General features: G+C 39.6%; 1 long non-coding RNA gene and 1 pseudogene across 1 annotated transcript; both read right to left on the reverse strand.

Moving 5' to 3' along the window:
* Positions 1 to 1,440: 1,440 nt before the first annotated feature.
* On the reverse strand, positions 1,441 to 4,260 carry LOC148092557 (zinc finger and SCAN domain-containing protein 4-like; annotated as a pseudogene).
* Positions 4,261 to 16,862: 12,602 nt separating this feature from the next.
* Positions 16,863 to 18,748, reverse strand: LOC107524738 (uncharacterized). Its single transcript, XR_001602003.2, has 3 exons — positions 18,336 to 18,748; positions 17,482 to 17,580; positions 16,863 to 16,928 (listed from the first exon to the last, which is right to left on the reverse strand). It is a non-coding gene; the product is annotated as an uncharacterized LOC107524738 (long non-coding RNA).
* Positions 18,749 to 21,238: the final 2,490 nt, after the last annotated feature.

The following is a 21,238-nucleotide window of genomic DNA, read 5'->3' on the forward strand; positions in this document are numbered from 1 at the left end:
GTCTGAAACTCCTGACCCTGGCTCAGTGTTTTCTCTATTATACCATGCTTCCTCTCGGCAAATTTTTGGCTGAAGGAAAATATTCAAAGAGGAACTTGGAAAAGGGAGAGTAAAGTGAATTGCCAGATGGGTTAATAAGAATGGTTTTCCATATGTCTTCTAGGCTTTCTCCAGGGGGTTCTGTGAGAGAATTGAGTCCTAATGCCCAAGGCTTCCATTGTGTGTAAGGAATTGGCACCTCCCGCTCCCTACTCTCACCCATGCATCTAGCCTGGCACAAGTTAAGGACCATGCTGGGAGGAGAGGATAGTCACACAAATCATGTCCTTTGTTCTGCAGTTCAGAAGAGGTACACCAGTTGAGAAAGACTGGATTCTCTAACATGGAAAATGGAGAAGCAGTAGGTAGGCAATGGCAACCAGATGTAGAGAATTTAACAAATGAAGGAAAACAGCTTGGTGTAGGGAGGCAGGTGTGGGCTTTGTGGCAATCTGAATTGAATGCAAGTCTCATCTCTGCCACTTACAGGCTAGACCACAGTGTCAAAATGACTTAATTTCTATAAGCTTGATTTTCTTGATCTGTAGAATGGGAATGATACAGCCTTCCTCTCAGGAAACCCTCCCTGTAAAGATTAAATAAGATACCATGTGAAGCACTTGGCCCAATAGAAATAGTCAATACTTATTTTAAGGTGGACATTTGATTAAATATAATGAGCACATGGTCTTTGGAGTGGGATAGCCTTGTGTTCATGTCCCGATGCCACCACTGAGCCCCCTCATAAGGCCCATGAGACATTGTAGAAGCTCAGTGAAATGTTAGTTTCTTACTCCTGGGTTTACCTCTTTCCATCAACTTGTTGATCTAGAGCAGTGACTCTCAAACTGCTCTGTGTACCAGAATCAGCTAGAGGGCTTAGTAAAACAGATGCCTGAGACCCATCCCCAGGGTTTTTTGTTTAGTGAGTTGGCAGTAGGGCCAGATTCTGTGTTTCTAACAAGTTCTCGGATGGTTCCCAGTTGTCTGTGGACTACACTTTAACATTATAGATGCAGAGCAACTCCTTTTGGATGCTGGAGGACAACGTCTTAGCTTTTGGTTTCTGATTGAAAACAATATTAAATACATCAGCTGAGACATCCTAACTTACCCTGATGCTGATGGTGACATTATGCCTGATTTCTATTCTCAGTTCTACACTGTTTTTATTTTTATTTTATTTTTTTCAACAAGCATTCATTGGTCATTTAAAATGTGTCAGCCACTTTCTAGGCACCTGAGATATTTTGGTGAACAAAACAGAAATTCCCTGTCCTCCTTAAACTTACATTTTAGTAGGGGAGACAATGAATAGAAAATATAATCTGGAAGTTATAAAGTATGTTTTAAATAGAGAAGTACTATGGAAGTATACATATCGTGACATATTTATATACATTACATCAAGGAAGCTTCTGGTGTGGAGGAAACACGTCTCAAGGCAATTCTCTGGTGTGTCCTCAGGTGGCAGTGGTAAAATGGATGACTGGAGGTAGCGTCTTTGTCACACTGAACACACATAATGCTTCTCTCCCATGTAGATTCTCTCATGAGCCAGGCGGTTGGTTCTATTGCTGAAGGACTTGGCATACATGCTGCACCTGAGAGACTACTCTCCTGCATGAATCTTTTGATCCATGAGTAGGTCTGAGGTTTGGAAGAAGACTTGTCTCGTGCAGCACAAATAAATGTCCTCTCATGTATTATGCTAAGTGAAATAAGCCAGTCAGATAAAGAGAAGTATCATATGATCTTACTCATATGTGGAATCTAAAAAACAAAACAAACCAATGAACAAAATAGATCCAGAACACAGAAGCATGGAATAGACTGACGAATCTCAGAGGGAAGGTAGGGGTGGGTAGAGATTAACCAAAGAATTTACATGCATATATGCATAACCCATGGGCACAAACAATAGTGTGGTGAAGGCCTTGGGTGGGTGGGTGGGGGGGGTAATGGGGAAAAAAGGGCACATCTGTAATACTTTCAGCAATAAAGATACATTTTTTTTTTAAATATCCTCTCATTATTGAGTCTTCTCTGATGGACTTTTAACAGAGAGAAATACCTAAAGATCTTGGGACGCTTCTCACATTGCTATGACTTTTGGGCTCCATGGAATCTTTCTTGGTGTCCCCCATGTGTGGAGTTTCCTGCACAGCTCTGGTGGGTAGAACAGGCTCAGGGGTGACCTGCTCCCACCTCCATGAGGACCTCTTGATAAGAGGGTCCTTTCAGGGACCCTTCCTGGGACCTGGAGGTGTCTAGACTTGCTCTTCTGGAGCTGAGTGGATTCTCCAAAGAAACACCTCCCTCTTCAAGCCCAGGACAGTTCTCTCCCTGGGTAATGAGTAGGGAAGGTGTTTGATTGCCTTGACTAGTAATGCTGTCATTTACTTCAGCAGTTTTCAAAGAAATGTTGCCACCCTTTTCTTTACCTTAATCTCCTTGTCCTGTTTGTAGAGAAGTATCTTGGGGAGCCCAGGATGGTGTCCTCAGGGTTGCCTCTGTAGGGGATGCTACTGACAATTGTTTTGTTAGATGAACAATGACTTCTCTTAAGGGCATAGTCTCGGAAAAGACAGCTCCCTGTTCCTGCATGTGGACATGGACCAAAGCAGGGGGCCCCATGCAATCATCACTCAGATGTTCCATGAATGTCTCCAGGTTTCTGTCACTTGATTCCCATTTTTCCTTCAATGTGGACCTGTCACTGCAGTGCCTATTGATCATAAACTGTTACAGGACCACTTGAAAAATAATTTGATCCTTGCTATGTTTTCCTGGCTGCAGCTACTACTGAAATGACTTATAGAGTCTTTGCAGTTACTGCCTTGCACACGAGTTATTGCTGTTTTGAAATGAGCAGAGCTGAGTGTTCTGGAACCTAGAGACTCTACCCCCTTGCCTTTCAGAGAGTAGGTTTTTGGCTGGGTTTAAAGTCCATATTTTTTGACCCACAGTCATCCCTGCAGGGTTCAAATAAAAATGAGGTTCTGAGACCTAAGTCCATTCTTAGCAATATTTCTCAGAGACTCAGCTTCCGGGATTCAGTTCTTAAAATCCTGTGTTGATAGTGGTGGATGCTTAAAAGACTGTGAGCTTCTCGAAAAGATTGAACTTCAAACTGGGTAATCCTGGACCAAAGGCCAAGCGGCTGTGTGACTGACTGTCTGCACTGGGTTTATCTACATTTCTACATTGATTTCAGTTCTCTGCTCCTCTGCATATTGCTTTTGAATGCAGAGCTCAGTTTGAAGTAAAAAAGAACAAGAAAATTACTAGGTCAATACTTGTTGATCCAGATAATTCATCTCAAGTGAAAAGCACAGCAACATATTTTCCAGTTCTGTAATTTTCCCAGATTTCTCATTATTTCTTTTTACAGGTGAAAACTTGGGGTAATCAATTAAACAGTAAATCAATTATTGTGATCCAAATGCTGTCTAACTGACTCACAGCTTGGAACACACAAATGCATCAGACTTAGGGCCAGCTCTTTATGGAGGCAGTTAGTTGCTATTCGTATCAGAGGTCAAATGAACACTGGTGGTTCAGTGCTGGTTGGAAGACATGTTTCATTTGTTTTGTTTTGTTTTCTCTAAGTATTTTATTTGATACCTATTATGAACTGAATAATTGTGTCTCCCCCTAATTCATATGTTGAAGCCCCAAAGCCACAGTGTGGAGATGGGCCTCTAAGGAAGAAATTAAGATTAAACGAGGTCATAAGGGTGGAGCCTTAATCCTATAGGATTAAAGTCCTTATAAAAAGAGAAATGAGAAAGCTCTCTTTCTCTCTCTCTCTCCACTTGCATGCACCAAGGAAAGGCCCTGTAGAGACATAATGAGAAGGTGGTTGACTACAAACCAGAAAGAGAGCCCTCACCAAAAACCAACAGTGCTTGCACCCTGATCTCAGACTTTCAACATCCAGAATCATAAGAAAATATATTTCTGTTGTTTAAGCCTTTCAGTCTATGATATTTTGTTATGGCAGCTCAAGCAGACTAATACAATATTTGCATGCTACTGACCCAGAGTGTTTTTTAAGAATCTGAATTGGTCATTATGCTGGATAGCTTCCATTTGCTCCTGCAGATCTACTCTCCACCATTCTCCCTGCTCTATTTATCCTAATTTGAGTATCTGTTTTCTGTTAGGAAGACTAACAATGATTGTCAACATTTTAAAAATTGAGAGATTTTGCATGAAAATAAATCTGGATTATCATAATCTCATGAAAAATTAGAAAATCTGGCAACAACACTGGCAATAACTTACTGGCACTTCCCTTTTAGACTAGGTGTTAGCTCTTGAGTTGACCATAGCAATTTTAGTCTCTGGTTTCTGAAGGGGGAATTCTTCCACCAGGAGGACACAGTAAGAGTCACTCTAAACATAAATCTTTGGCTGCCACCTGGTCACAAGGGAGTTCCCACATTGGTGAGGGAAATTGACCCTGATCATTGCAAGGAGGTAGAACATCCACTGCATGCTGGGAAAAGGGAGAAATATGTGTAGCATGTAGGGGATTCTCTGGGTTATCTCTGGGTATGCTCAGGCCCAGTTTTACTGTGGCCAGTCACCATGACCATGACCTAATAAGGGCACAGTTCTCAAAAGGTCAGGACCCTCAGGAAAGAGGGTGCGAGTTCTTCTACAGATTTCTCCTGCACAAGGATCTTCATCTCTGACTCTAAGTTATCCTGACAACCAACCTAAATTTTTGTCCCTCTCCCTGACACTAAATTAAAACATCCTGTCTCTCAGCTAACACCTTGAGGGGGTATTATGCCAATTTGCTGACAATATAATCTTATAAGCATCTAGAGGAAAGAGTGGTCCGTTTTATGCCATTGAGCATTTTGCCCATGAGCCCTTGAGGTATCTGCATATTTCAAAGACCCCTGAAGGTCTATAAAACTGTAGGAACAAAGTTATTCTTAATGCAAGCAAATTAAAAAGGTGGTTTAAGCTAATTATCCAGGGCCCAAATGTATTCTATATGAATACCAAAGACCTGAGGTAGACATATTTTAAAGTTAAATTATTTAGATCACTTAAATTTTCTAGTTCATATAGCTTATACAGACCTGAAATCAAAATCTCTTGAAATTGCAGTAACACTCTTTGTGTACTGTGTTTTTGTTTCATTTTATTTTTTTAATTTCAGAGACTGACAGACCTGAAGAATATGTATTTAATTACTAAGCAAGGATTTTCCAAGTAATAATTATTAGTATAACTCTTTTCTATGCCAACATACAAATCATTTCCAAATTGTGATATTTTTCTCTTTTCTTTCACACTTTAGTCATTCCCCAAAGCTTAATTATTTCATTGAGTGAGACAAAACTCTGGAATACAGAGAGAAATTCTCGTCTTAAATATACCTCTTTCTGCTGGTGCCCAGAACCATTAGGACATTGGGAAATGACACTTTCTGCCTTTACAAAGCACACAGCAGACAGTGGTGTTTGCAGTGATGAAGGAAAAAAATAAAATTCCACTTTATTGGTAATAAAAGTAATAGGTGTTGGTGTTTTTCTCCATAACAGTTACCCAAACTACTTAGTTTTTATATCAGACTGACATTTATTTTCCTCTAAGATTACCTCTGGAAAAAATGCAAGCCTTCCAAAAGGATTTACTTGGAAAATAAAGATGTCCAATGCTTAATATTCACTCTTGTGAAAAATTGTGTAAATTGTATTTTAAAAACTATACCAAATCTCTTTAAAGTTTAATTAAAAGCATTAAGTATGTTTGCTCCATTTTTTTTTTTTTTTTTTTTTTATTTTAGAGGTTTTGCTCAGTTAAGTCATGGTACTCTTTAATTTTATACATTTCATTTTATAACGTTAGACTTGAAGTATCGAGAACTCAGTTTGATTGTTGTGTGATGTGACGTTTGTCTTTCTCTGTGAGATATTACCCAACTTCAGAACACATTTTCCAAAGTGCTCGCTGGCTCCCTCCTCCTCCCTGCCCCTCCTGCTCCTTTCTCTTTCCTTCCCGGACTCTTTGAACATGGGCAGGCGAAGCTGAAGGAGGCAGCCCTGTGCTCTGGGGAAGGGGCAGCCCAGTAGCCAGCACACGGTGCTGAAGCCTGAGCGGTGGAGAAGACGGCCACCTGGGCCACCGGGCCTGCAGCTTGCTTTCAAATGATTTTGCCAAAACACACACACGTAATAGGTATTCAGTAAATTTAGGTAAAAGATAATGATCATTGTACTTTTTTTTCAAAATTCTGTGGTTTGACATTTTCCAAATAAATAGTTGGAGTAAAGAGAGGTAAAAACAAAAGACTGCAGACTCTGCAGTCAGACTGCCTGGGTTCAAATCCAGACTATAAATACCAGTGGTGAGACCAGCGTTTCTAGGTCTGTTTTCTCATCTGAGAGGAGAAGAAATAATAAACCTGTCTCATGGAATTTTTTCAAAGTGAGAAAATGTAAAAATTCATGCTAAGCCCTGTAATAATCACTCAGTAAATATTAATACTGATTATTGTTATTACCCTAAAACCTGTGATAGCTCTTCATGGAATAAGACTATCATTTAGCTGGTAATTAAATGGTGCATGTTTATAAAAATACATTTATAAATATTGTTTCTTCTCTTCTATGTCAATTTTAGGGAAATAAATATAAAAGATTGTTTGCACCTGCATGGAAAAGGCATCTTAGAATGTCTATTTCACATTCCCTAGTTTTGTTTTATCTCTGTTGCAAACTGTCTCCTCTTTTACAACTGTAAAAATGACAGAGCTGCTAATGTATTTAACCAGACGTTGCACAGGAAAAGTAAATGATGAAGAAATAAAAGAACAAACAAATGGATAAACTGACCCTGAAAGTTAGATCATCTGATTACACTCCCACAGGCTGAGGAAGTTGTGAGCATCTGCTCTACTCTAGGTATCTAGGGTCAGTGGCCGCTCTCACGTGCTGACTGGATTTGGGGTTAATCGGCTCTTTTATGTTCTTTATCTTTTAACCCCATTCATAATTTCATTGTTTCTTATTTATATTTTTTGTGGGCTACAAATGGTTCTTCTAATCTATATTCAGGCAGAATAATGGTTATAAGGGAGCTGTGATTTGAAAATACACTAAGCAAAAACTTCTGGTTGTTCTAGCTGGAGAGTCATTCATTTATGTGTAGACCAACCGGTTGTATCTGGAAGGGGGATCATTTGATAAACCCTAACACTCATTAACAGATGCACAAAATTAGTTTAACAGATTGAATAGTTTAACAGATTAGTCACTTACCTAGCTCTTGAGAAGATGGGACAGTTAAGAATTGGCAACTCAAAGGGAAAAGATTGAATTCTGGGGTGTGGGCGTTTATTCAAAAGAAATGAAGTTCTGGGGGTGGAGGCAAAAGGTGGGGCTCTAACCAGCAAAGGGCCACGCAGTTGGGTGGGAGGAACACATGAAGACAGGTGCAAGTGCCTCTGCTGGTCACGTATATTTCAGTAGAATACAAAAACTACCAGAAGCCCTCTCACATCTTTGTCCTAATTTCTAGTGACATATCAAAAGGTTTTTCAAGCACTGATGAAAAATTTATCAAAAAGGGTATAAGGATGTTATGAAAATTTTCCCTCTCCCATTAGTCCCCGTGGTCTTTTGAGTAAAATGTGTAATTGCCTAAAACCAAAACTTTGTGCCATTTACTTAATGGATTTGAAAAACTGACTAATCTTATGAAAAGGCTGGGAGATGACCACTGAGTTTAAATCACATGGACCCTCACACCAAAGTGATCAAAGCCGAGAGAGTAGAAAGCAGCCTCCATTCAAAGGGCTAAAAGGGTGTCCCAGCTGGAAACACGTGTGGTTGAATAAAATCTAATGAATGAGTCCATCACAGCCTCCGCAGGTTTTAGTCTTTGATTTTTAAAATAGTCAATGTTTCTAATTTTTCAGCTTGCTCTATAATAGAATTGTTCCAGTTTAATATTATATCCAGGGATCTGCAGACAGGGAGTACTTTGTCATTTACTGCAAGACATGAGCAAACGAGTAACTACACAAGGTGGTGGAAGGAGATCACCAGCAGCTGGGTTTCTCCAACAGTGCTCACCTCCTTCAAACTCTATGGAAGTGCATCTACACTGCTGCACTAAGAGAATTGCAGAACGGGTTCAAGATAGCAAAGTATAGTGAGCTATGTTTTCTGCTTACTCCGTAACTTCTGCAGAAGGGAGCAGGGAAGTAAGCGATATAAAAGGTAGACACATTAAAAATAAAATATATTTTTGTCTTATACTTGATTGGTATGAAGTAGACATTTGATAATGCACACTGTTTCAAAATGATGAAACTTCACTGTGGGTAGGGTACATAGCAGGAAAACACAGATTTGGGACCAGACAGAACTAAACACGTATTCTAGTTTTACCAATTTTGGCTGTGTGGCAAGTTACGTAGTATCTCCCAGACTTTGGTACCTCAATCTCATTCTAGGATTAAAGAGGTAACGTTATGTTTGTCAGCCGTTAGTCTGTGAACAGGCAACAAATGGTCACTATTTTCCAGAAGGAGTTGCCTCAGGCTCAACTTCGGGTTTGACCCTGCCCGCCAGGCTCAGTCCCTGAATGCGCCTGCTCCACAGTGCAAACAGCATCCGGCCTGGGTTTCCACTTCACCGCAGCCTAAGAATATTCATTCTGTCTCTCGTCTCACTTTCTGTCACATTCACAACCTGTTTGAGTGTTTCATGGACACATGGAAATTAAGGATACAGAAACCATGAAAGGTTTTGATAGATTTAAAATAGTAACAAATATAAGATTTTATTTTCAAAGTGGCATTAATATAAGATGTAAACTGGTCATTACTGCCTTTTGCTTCTATCTGAATTCTCTGACTTGAGTTACATCAAAACTCCAGCTTTAGGCACCAGAAATCTAAAACATTTTCACACATATGCACCCCCTTTAGACCACCCTAGCTGGAGCGCTTCCTCAAGCCAGAAGGAAGGTTTGCTGACTCAGTGGATGTCCTTGGGCTTTGACCTCTCTTCCCACCACTTTTTTATCTGTCTGCTTCCTATCTCCTGCTGAAAGCTGTCAGATTGTGACTGCATCTCAACCCTAGTTCTTCTGAAATTCTTGTGAAATGCTTAAATCACTTCTTCTTTACTATTGCAATTTCCTCTCATGTACTCTTGAAATCTTTACTTATGAAATTGTCTTCTCTCCCAAATTGTAGCACCCCACCTTTCTAAAACAAAAGCCTCCCATTCTTATTTTGTATTTTATCTAAAGCCAAGTCAAATGCAGAATTGCCTTTTATTTCTAAATTTTTATCATACATGAGGATGTCTTTGTAATATTAGCTATTTTTTTGGTTCCTTTAATCATTTTTTTCTGTCACTCAATACAGAACTGATTTGGAAGGTAGTCTTAAGGTGGACTTGCCATGAGTACAAAATATTGATTCCAACCACAGAGGTTTGCATAGCACGAAATCTTGCCTTAAACATTTATTTCCTTGGTTAGTGAGGCACTCTGACAAGTTTCTAATGTTCCTGTGAATTAAGGACATCCTAAAGTCTATTTCAATGAGGTAATATTCCTACTCCACATTTGCTTAACTTCATGCATGCAATCTAGTATTCTATTTAAAAAGATATTATCTGTGGACAAGATAGAGCACAGGAAACAAATTGACTTACTAAATCTTGAGGCAGTAAACAAAGACTTTCAGTCTGAGCTCTTTACCACAAACACAAATAATCCTAAACCCTTAAATCCATGTTAATAAATCTGAAACACCCATTCCCTCCTACACATAGAATGTCTGCATTTTCCCAGCCTTTGAAACAACTGTTTAACTGCTGGTATAACTCTCACCAAGTTATTATCTTTTACCGTATCAGAAAGTGTTTTCTGCTCAGTCTTCTGGTTTACTCAGCACATTTTTCTTGGATAGTTTCCATTTCTGAGTCTCCTGTTCCCACAGAAGACTACATTCCTTCCCACATGCAAAAGATGGGCCACGTGACCGATGCAGGAAAACCATAGATGTTATGACTTACGGATGGTGGAGAAGCTAAGAGAAGACCCACATCTCATGTTGGTCATCCTCGATTGTCTGAAAGACTCAGTCATCATCATTCATAAAAAAGCAGGTTCATGCTGTGCTTCTGCACGGAGAAATCCACAAAAGAGCTGCTGCAGAGAAAGGCAGTTTGGTAATAAATCACACCTGCTTTGAGGAGCACCTATCCTCAGGACTTGCCATTTGGGGGACCTATTTGAAATCAGTGTTTTATTATTTTCCATCAATGGCATGTTACTAAGTATACTATCTCTCCTAAACAATACTTATTCAGACCTCTCATTGACTCCCACTTTCAGCTCCTGGTTGATGACTGCCTATTTCTCTGAGGTGCCTTAGGACTCTTTAAAGTAATTTTTATGACCTGCCACATAATCTAAGTTTCAAATTAGACCTTTCTAAACAATACCCTACAAATTTTATGAAAACTTATCCAGGCATTTTCACATGATACCCACAAATAGAAAACTAATTTTATTAAAAAACAATTTTTAAATATAATTTTATTGTGCATGGTCCATTATGAATTATAAACTGCCAGTAGGTATGAATACCTAGCTTTTATTGCCATTATATCTGAAAAGGTATTTGTTTATTACAAATAATTGACTGTGGTTTATTACACTTTAATGATTATAAATGCAAAGTGTTCATACACTAAATATAAATAACTAGTGATTAATAAAAACATTTTTTACTTGACAGTGTTAACTAGCTAGTAAAATATCAAAGTTTCATTGATTCCCATTAAAATCTAATCAATGGGCTCACACTGGAGGCCACCATACAAAACTTCAAAGGATCTTTGGAAGTCAGATAATGATGCAGAGAATTCTTCTTTCAAATGCCGTATGTCCCATATCAATTCCCAGGTCTCTACTAGGAATTGAGGAACTGAGCTTCAACCACAGGCAGCCTGACTCCAGGTCCCAAGTTCTTAACCAGTGACACACTGTGACATTTCATCAGTGTAAGTTTGGAAAACTTGAATGCTATAAACCCTCCTTGTACATTTCACAATACCTGGGCATATTTAAGGCCCTGAGAAATCCTGGAGCAGATGCCACTGGAGCCATAAACTGATAGAAATACTTAAACGGCAATTTTGATGAATTGATGAAAGATGAAGATACAAAATCAATGTACAAAAATCCAATGCTGTCCTATATACTGACAATAAAATTTCAGAAAAATAAATGAAAAAAACAAAAACAATTCCTTTTGCAATTGCAACAGAAAGAATAAAATACTTGGGAATTAACAAAGGATGTGAAAGACCTATATACTGAAAACTGCAAAGTTATATTAAAAGAGATTAAAAACAACACAGTGAAATGGAAAGATATTTTGGGTTCATTGATTGGAAGAATCAACACTGTTAAAATGTCCATTTTACCGAAAGCAACATACAGATTTAATGCAATCTCCATCAAAATCCCAATGTCATTTTTTAAAGAAATAGAACAAAAAAATCATCAGGTTTGCATGGAACCACAAAAGACCCGGAATAGTCAAAGCAATGCTGAGAAAAAAAGAATGAAGCCAGGGGTATCACACTACTTGACTTCAAATCATACTACAGAGCAACAGTAATCAAAACAGCATGGTATTGGCAGAAAAACAGACACACAGAACAATGGAACAGAATTGAGAGCCCAGAAATAAAACCACATATATATGGGCAAATAATTTTTGACCAAGGAGCCAAAAACATATGATGGAGAAAAGAAAGCCTCTCTTATAAATGGTGCTGGGGAAACTGGAAAGCCACATGCAAAAAAAGAAACTAGACTATAATTTGTCTCCATGTACAAAAATTAATTCAAAATGGGTCGAAGACCTAAATATAAGATCTGAAAAAATAAATTACATAGAAGAAAACATAGGTACTAAACCCACGGGCTTTGGTCTCAAAGAAGATTTTATGAATCTCACCCCAAAAGCAAGGGAAGTAAAGGCAAAAATGAATGAATGGGACTATAATAAACTAAAAAGCTTCTGCACAGCAAAAGAAACCTCCAGCAAAACAAAAAGGGAACCAACTAAATGGGACGAGATATTTGCAAAATATATAAAGAACTCATACAACTCAATACCAAACAAACAAACAATCCAGTTAAAGAATGGGCAAAGACAGATCTCAGAGGGAAGGTGGGCAGGAGGGTGGGAAGAAGTTAAGCAAAGAACTTATAAGCATATAGGAACAGCCCATGGACACAGACAATGCACAGGTGGGGACCTGCAGTGGGGTGGGAGATGAGTGGAGGGAAGGTAAGCAAAGAGGAAATCTGTAATACTCTCAACAATAAAAAAAAAAAGAAATAAAATTAAAAATAAATAAAATAAAAATGGGCAGAGGACGCTTCTCCCAAGAAGAAATACAAATAGCCAACAGATATATGAGAAGATGCTCAACTTCACTAGCTATTAGGAAAATGCAAATCAAAACTACAATGAGATACCACCTCACACCTGTTAGAATGGCTATTATTAACAAAGCAAGTAATAACAAGTGTTTAAAAGGTTATGGAGAAAAAGGAACCTTCATTCACTGCAGGTAGATATATACTCTGGTACAGCCACTATGGAAATCAGTATGGCGGTTCCTCAAAAAATTAAGAGTTGCCATGTGACCCAGCAATCCCCCTTTTGGGTACATACCCGAAAAACTTGAGCACATTTATTTGCAAAGATATATGCACCCTTGTGCTCATTGCAGCTCTATTCACAGTGGCCAAGACCTAGAAACAACCAAAGTGTCCTGTGATAGAGGACTGGATAAAGAAGATGTGGTACATATGTGCTACGGAATACCAGTCAGACATAAGAAAAGACGAAATACTGCCATTTGCAACAACATGGGTGGACCTTGAGAATATTATGCTAAGCAAAATGAGTGAGTCAGAAAAAGCTAAGAACCATATGATTTCACTCATGTGAGATATAAGACTGAAACTCATAGACACAACAATATGGTGGTTACCAAAGGGAAGGGGGGGTGGGAGGTAGTAAAGGGTAAAGGGAGCCAAATATATAGTGACCGATGATGATCTGACTTTGGGTGGTGGGCACACAATGCAATATATGAGCACGTATCATAGAAAAAATAAATGAATAAAAACAAATTTATGTGGTCCTGAAAGTATTCTCCTAGTGGCATGGCCTCCTGCTCCGTAGGCAGGGGAAGAGAACAGACCCTTCATGCACCAGGCACTGCATTAACTGCTTTCTTTTTTTAAAAATATATCTTTATTGATTTCAGAGAGAGGAAAGGAGAGGGAGAGAGTCATTGATCGAGCCCGCAACTGTGCATGTGCCCTGACCAGGAATTGAACCCCTATCGCCTGGATCCTAGGTCGACGCTCAACCGCTGAGCACCCCCCCGCCGGGCTGCATTAGCTGCTTTCTAATCCGTGATCCCAGTTTTTCATCACAGCAATCTCGTGAGTTATAGTGTGAGCCCCATTTTGCATATGAGGAATGAAAGCTCAGAGATATGAACTAGCTTAAGTGGCTGAGCTGGGATTTCATCTAATTCTAATGCTCATGTTTCCTCCATGGAACATGCCCCTTGCAAGGAAGGTGTATCCCCTCCTTTTGGAGAAACTCTACCTAGAACCAAGAAACAAACAGGTAGACCAACTCATCCTGAATTTCGAAGGACAAAGCTATCTTTCTCCCAAGCTCAAAAAAGAAAAAAAAAATGTAGCCATAAATTGCTTTTGTTGAAATAAATAAGGTCGATTGCAAAACACAATAAGTTGAATGATTTTGTTTAAATAGTATGAGTGGCCAAACATATAAACATTTATTGCAGTCACTTTTTTATGAGAGCTCTACATGGAATTTTAAAAATGATCATTATACACATCTGTTCCACATCTGTAGTCTTCCTGTCTATAATTTTACTAGTGGGGGCAACAGTAAAATCACACCATCTCTCTTCACCATAAGACAAGTCGAAGAGGCCTCCCCACTAAGCATGTTAGGGAACAAAATAGAAGGAAAATGAATGTTTGGGCATACGGCAGGGGGCCTGGGGCAGTCTGTAGAAGAAAAAATTGAGAATCCAGAGAGAAAATACCTAACATTTCAGATGGTTGAGGTATGCTAGGCCACAGAGCTGGAGAAATACTCTGGGATAAATGCATTGATAGGTTGTAATGTTAAGATTGCATTAGAAGGCGCAATCTGTCGGTAAGCTATTCTATTTGTAATTGATCTGTTGGCAACCAAACGTTTGTTTTGTTGGTTGGTTGTTGTTCAAATGACATGATAGTTACTACTGTGCTCATTCCAGTTCAACAGTGAGTTAAATAATCAGTCTATAGAATTAGAGATAGATCCAACCAATTGGATTAGCAAAATACCTCTTCACTACTTCTCAACGACTATTAAATCTACATTATATATTTAACATGAAAGACTTAAGTGTGCATTTGTGAATCAGTGTAAAATATGCCCAGTGTGCAAAGCAGAATAATGGTCCCCAAAGATGTCCGTGTGCTAATGCCAGGAACTGGTGAGTACATTAGGTTACATGGCAAAGGGGAATAAGGTTGCCGATAGAATTAAGCTCGCCAATCACCTGACTTTGTCTGCTTTTGCCTCAAGCTTTGCTATAAAGCTACAATAATCAAAACAGTACTGTACTGGCATAAAAACAGACACACAGACCAAAGGAACAGAAACGAGAGCCAAGAAATAAACTGAAGTATGTGCAATCAGCTATAGTTGACCAGGAAGACTCAACAGAGAAGAGACAGTCTCTTTATTAAATGGTGCTGGGATCGTTGGATGTTCACATGTAAAAGAATAAAACTGAACCCCTATCTTACACCATTCACCAAAATTAACTAGAAATGGATTAAGGATTTCAGCATAAGACTAGAAACCATGAAACTCCTGGGTGAAAAAAATAGGAATAAAGCTCCTTGACATGGATCTTGGTGATGATCTTTTCGATATGACACCTAAAATACAAGCAACAAATATCAATATTTCATCTAAATCATGTGACACATTCTATCAGAATTTAGAACAGTGGGATGAACAGTGAGACTAGGTTACTATGATATTAGTACAACACAAAGTAGAAGTTTGCCAAAAAATTGGGTGTTTTATTTCTTCCTTGAGGTTAATTAAATAACCAATATGATTGGCTACTGTAGACTACAGAGGCATTTTAATTTTTTTAGTTATTGAATTAATCAACTTACCTCACGGGCTTGGGAATAGGAGGAATATTTGAATCATACTGGTTCACACAGAGGTTTTTGTGTAGACACAGACCTACCTGTGGATCAACTTGGAAGAATTGACTTAGCCAGTTGTAATAAAAAAGAAAAATAGAAAAGATGAAAGTCTGGGATGTGTGTGTGTGTGTGCGTGTGTGTGTGTGCACGCGCCAGTATAATTCTAACCGAGGTTCTTAGTGCCTACATAATTTTGGTATCGACGTATTTTTTTAATCTCTGCTGTTTCTTGATTTTCCTTTTCAGTGTGTCAATTAGCAGCAGTACGTTTCTGAGAAAGAGCACCTTTCTAAAAAGTTTACATCTAAACTTATGGAGATCATGTTTCCTTGTCTTGACTTCACTTATTCCATGGAAAGTAGATCACAGGTTCTGTGATTGTTGGCCAGTATCTACCCTTATTCTCTTAACATAAGTTTCTGTTCTTATAGACTTAGAAATTGTGATGCAACAGTAAGAACCCCGACATAAGTTTTATCTTCCAATTCCAAGAAAATAGGAGACCCCCCCCAAAAAAAATCTATATTTAGATAACTCCAGAATGGTTTTTACAGATTCAACAGTTACCAGTTTACCTTTTTAACACGGTTACCAGCAGCAACAAGAAGCATTTCCCCTATTTGATCTATGCAGTGTGAGCACTTGGCCTCTGGTTCTCTTTGATGGGGGAGGAAAACAGCTGGTAACCATTATGGATATTACATACCTTCAGACACTGCAGGACTGTTATTAGGTTACCTTTCTTCTCTTCTCCAAGATAAGCAATTCCAATGCCTTTAACTCTTTCTTATAAGTTCCACTTCCCAACCCTCTCATCAACATCCGTAGTCCCTTCTGAATCCTCTCCAAATCTCAGCATTCTCTTAAGATGTGGAGCCCCAAACTGGAAAGCGCTTTCTTGTAAAAATCCGACCAGTGCTGAGTAAGAGAAAGTACCATCTACTTATCCATCTGTCTATTTAAAGTTAAGCGATCATGGAAGGTCTACCACCATAGGCCATAGAGGCTGGGTATATTTTGGTGCTAAAGTAGCAGGAACATCAAAAGGGAGGAAGCAGGTCTGATTTTGCCTTAAGCTTTTGGCTTCAGCGAGACCACACCTCAAAGGGACCTTAAGGCACGTCTAAGGCCAAATGACAGGCAATGTCTAAATCAAAGACAGAGACATTCTGCCGACCCAGAATCATTATTTTAGAAACCACTTGCTCTTACATGGTTAAATGTTGATTGTCAAATTCTACCTCTGTGTGTGTGCGCACATGTGTGTGTGAGAGACAGAGACAGACGAGAGAGAGACGAGACTCATTAGTTCTTCTTTTTCACATATCCTTTGCCAGTCTTAAAATGTGGTTTCTTAATAAAAACTTATTTGTTTTGTTTCAGGACAGAACCCAAACTATACGTACCTAGTGACATTTCCCAGATTTTAAAGCAGGACATTTTAATTGTCTTTTCTGCTCATTCGCTTTGTTTCTCTCTTCTGTCCCTTTATTTTTCCTGTTCTGTCCCCTTCGCTCTCATTTGTTGTATTGAATAGCTACTTAAATCACCTGTAGGTGGAGCAGAACAGAATTAGTAAAAATGTGCGGGTGGAGTGGGTAGAGGAGAAGACATTTAATTAAGGATCGAGGGCACCACTGTTCACTTGAAAACACCAAATAAAAATGATGAGTCTCAGGTACCCCTAACTTCCAAACCGTGACTAGAGAAGACAGGAAATAATGTTATCATGTGACCAAGAAGCTGCCACAGCCCCTCCACCTCAAACTCTGCAACCTCAGATGAGTGGTGAGTTGTTTCATCAACATTGAAGTTTGGAGTAAAGCAGTTCATTCTTTTACACTCTCTCCACAACCTGGGGGAGAAAAACATTCTAGACTCTCCACTTCGCAAAAAAGCTATATTATTAGTGTGGCTGAACTGAGAAGAAAGCCCAAGAGTCAGAAGGACAGAGACACATCCCAGCTCTGACAAACCACCAGCAGGCTGCGTGCTCACGGCCAACCTGTTTGGCAGATAGGTGTTTGAAAATAGTGAGTCTCGAGCGCAGGGAGGGGGCCAGTAGGGTAGTTGTGGTGTTATCAGACAAAAATCTCTGTGTACCTGGACTAGGGGTCCAAGTGTCCTCTCCCCCCAGGCTTCCCATGGAGCTATGGCGACATCCGAGGCAGCAAGGGGAAGACAGGCGCGAAGAAGGCCGAGCTGGGGGAAAAGAGCAAATGAAGACATAGGCCACAGAGAGCCGGCGTGGCTCTGAGGAAAACGGCTAATACTTCTCTTTTTCTTTCTCTTTTAACCCCTCAGAGGTAAAAAGGAAAGATGAATCTGCGTCTTCTCATGACTACACATTTCTTGTCATCTCTGGGGAACAAGGAGGTGATTGGAAAATGCAGAAGATTTAAAAAGAGAAATAACATTGCCCTTTAATTCAAACCATTGCTGAAAAGTGCCCATTGTTTTTATTCCAGTGTCTCGGTTCCAACACAGATTTGTGTTAGGTTTTGTTAGGTTTCCTGAACAGTTTACAAGTATAACTCACTCGCCGTTATTAGCAAATGATATTGTAAAGCAGGCCAAACCCTTTCTTTGGGAGTAAATGACTGGGCATTGGTCTCTCGTGTAACAGCCTCACTGAGAAACATTAACCTCAGATAGTGGGCGTTGATGCTTTCCTCAAGTATCTGGTTAAAATAGTCTTGAAGTGCAGTCATTTACAATGAACGTATTTATATTATAAAGAATTCTTTTGTGAAATAAGGAATCTTTTATTTATCTTATTGCACAGTCAGGATTGTCACCACCAGGAAATGCTGGCTGAAAGTACAAAAATGGAATTTTTTGCCAGTATACTAAAGCAATTACGTTCCAGTAACAGTGCAGTTAGTTTTTTCCTTTTAAGTACCTGCTGCTCACGGGCTGAATCTAAAGTTAGTTTTTTGCATAGTGCAATAACTTACTGTGTGTACTCAATGAAGCCATCAGGATACCTGGAGAGTGAACAGATCCCTGAGTCAGTCTCCTGGAAAACAGAGGGTGTGGTGAAAAAAATACCTCGAGAATTTGACCTACTTTAGCAGGCAACTTAGAAAATCCAGTGTTCTCTGGATGAAGTGGTTGATCAAATAATCCCAAATACAAAATAAAGTTCTATGTCCTGATTCTCCTGGCTCTGCAAACACAACCAACCATGTACATACAAGAATGTAAATCAGAGGTAAAAAAGACTGGACAGGATAGACAGATGGCAAATTCCACTCAGTTAGGCAAGATGGAGTTTAGCATTTTACCAAGAGTTTAAAAATTCTAATTAAAAACTAATAAGACATTTAAAAAAATTTCTCTTAAATGTAAAAAATAATATTTTCATGTTCCTTTGTACATTTTGTATGAGATTCCTAAATATTTCACACATGTTTCTAGTGACATTTTGTGCTCTGAGTAAAAAAGGGTAATGATTGTGAAATGCTAATAACCCAAGGGGTTGTATGTAGTAAAATCTGTGTTACTCAATCTGATAAACTGAGAAGGGCAGTAGACATGACTTTTCTAATTTTAAGTAGACTATTATAGAATAAAACAAGTTATGAATCCAATTTCTTCTTCAGGACTTTTGTTCTAGACATGTTTTCCTTAAACAATGTAAGAACAAAGGATGCCCGTGAACTACTGTGAAAGCAGATTCTAATGAGTATAGAAAACCCTGCTTGGGTTAACCCAAAGAGGAGACCAGCATCTCCTAGTGTAGCAGCATCACTGCTGCAGCTGCTGGGCAAAATGAGAGGTGCTCTCCTAGCTACAGAAAGATTAGTCTGGAGGCCCTGACCAGGCAGCTTTGTTGGTTAGAGCGTCATCCCAATATACTAATGTTGATCCCTGGTCAGGGCACACACAAAAATCAACCAATAAATGCATAACTAAGTGGAACAACAAATCGATGTTTCTCTCTCTCCCACTTCCTTCCTCTCTCTCAAAAAAATCAATTAAAAAATTAAAAAAAAAAAATAGAATAGTCTGGTGCTTAAGAAAAGACCCCAAACTGGGATCTGAGTAGATCCTGTGTTTAAAATGGCTGTTGTAAAGCAAATAGAAGGACTTTCTGTCAGTGTACCAGCTCTCCAATATGTTTATTGAGAAAGACTTTCATCATCAGGTAGCAAATAAAAATAGAAGACCAAAAAAAAAAAAAAGTTACAATGCACACTTCCTGTTTCCTTATAGAGTCTCAATCAATGTGTCTTGGATAGGTGGTTAGGTGGATGAATAGAGGAAGGAAGGAAGGAAGGAAGGAAGGAAGGAAGGAAGGAAGGAAGGAAGGAAGGAAGGAAGGAAGGAAGGAAGGAAGGAAGGAAGGAAGAGAGGGAGGGAGGGAGGGAGGGAGGGAGGGAGGGAGGGAGGAAGGAAGGAAGGAAGGAAGAAAATATTGCTATCACCCCATTGTTTGAAGGTCAACGTTTTTAATACTGTCCAGAATAAATGTTGGCCTCTGGACATTAAAGGGAGAAGTTGAAGGAAGGGGCCACTGTACTTCTCCAACATCCTCTGTTTCTTTTCTACTCTCAGATAAGAAGAGGGTGGATTTGGATGGCTAAGGACAATTGGGGATCAATTGAACTCTAGAGTAATAGCAGGAAAGGCTTGAGGCTCAGGAATTTGGGTATCAGATATTTTCACCTCTCCATCTTTTTCTATCAAAAACATGATTTAAAGTTAGATCTCTCAGCTCCCTATGTTCTCAAATAATATTTGATGAATCTGTGCAATAATCAATGTACTTCTCAATACTATTCAGATAGTTTAATACCATCATTTGAATCAAAGGACTGTTCACAGTGCATGAATTTCCTATGGTGCTAGTAATGAAATCTTGCAACAGCAACTCTTGCTTGAAACAAATTTTATCTTTTGAATTTCCAAGGAGATACTTGTGTAAATTAATGTCACACAAATTAACTGAGTAACTTCTTTTAAGACTTTGAGGGCTTCTAATTATACATTTTTCTCTTTTAACACAGTTACTGGGGGGAAATTGGAAAATATATACAAATGTCAAGAAATAGAAATTGTTAGATTTCCTCTCAGAAATCTAACAATTGGCTGCCTTCCTTCCTTCCTTCCTTCCTTCCTTCCTTCCTTCCTTCCTTCCTTCCTTCCTTCCTTCCTCCCTCCCTCCCTCCCTCCCTCCCTCCCTCCCTCCCCCCTTCCTTCCTTTCCTTCCTTCCTTCCTTCCTTCCTTCCTTCCTTCCTTCCTTCCTTCCTTCCTTCCTTCCTTCCTTCCTTCCTCCCTCCCTCCCTCCCTCCCTCCCTCCCTCCCCCCTTCCTTCCTTTCCTTCCTTCCTTCCTTCCTTCCTTCCTTCCTTCCTTCCTTCCTTCCTTCCTTCCTCCCTCCCTCCCTCCCTCCCTCCCTCCCTCCCCCCTTCCTTCCTTTCCTTCCTTCCTTCCTTCCTCCCTCCCTCCCTTCCTTCCTTCCTTCCTTCCTTCCTTCCTTCCTTCCTTCCTCCCTCCCTCCCCCCTTCCTTCCTTCCTTCCTCCCTCCCTTCCTTCCTTCCTTCCTTCCTTCCTTCCTTCCTTCCTTCCTTCCTTCCTCCCTCCCTCCCTCCCTCCCTCCCTCCCCCCTTCCTTCCTTTCCTTCCTTCCTTCCTTCCTTCCTTCCTTCCTTCCTTCCTTCCTTCCTTCCTTCCTTCCTTCCTCCCTCCCTCCCTCCCTCCCCCCTTCCTTCCTTTCCTTCCTTCCTTCCTTCCTTCCTTCCTTCCTTCCTTCCTTCCTTCCTTCCTTCCTTCCTTCCTCCCTCCCTCCCTCCCTCCCTCCCTCCCTCCCCCTTCCTTCCTTTCCTTCCTTCCTTCCTTCCTTCCTTCCTTCCTTC

Source organism: Miniopterus natalensis, chromosome 8 (assembly GCF_054644295.1).
Source record: "Miniopterus natalensis isolate mMinNat1 chromosome 8, mMinNat1.hap1, whole genome shotgun sequence".
Taxonomy (NCBI): Eukaryota; Metazoa; Chordata; class Mammalia; order Chiroptera; family Miniopteridae; genus Miniopterus; species Miniopterus natalensis.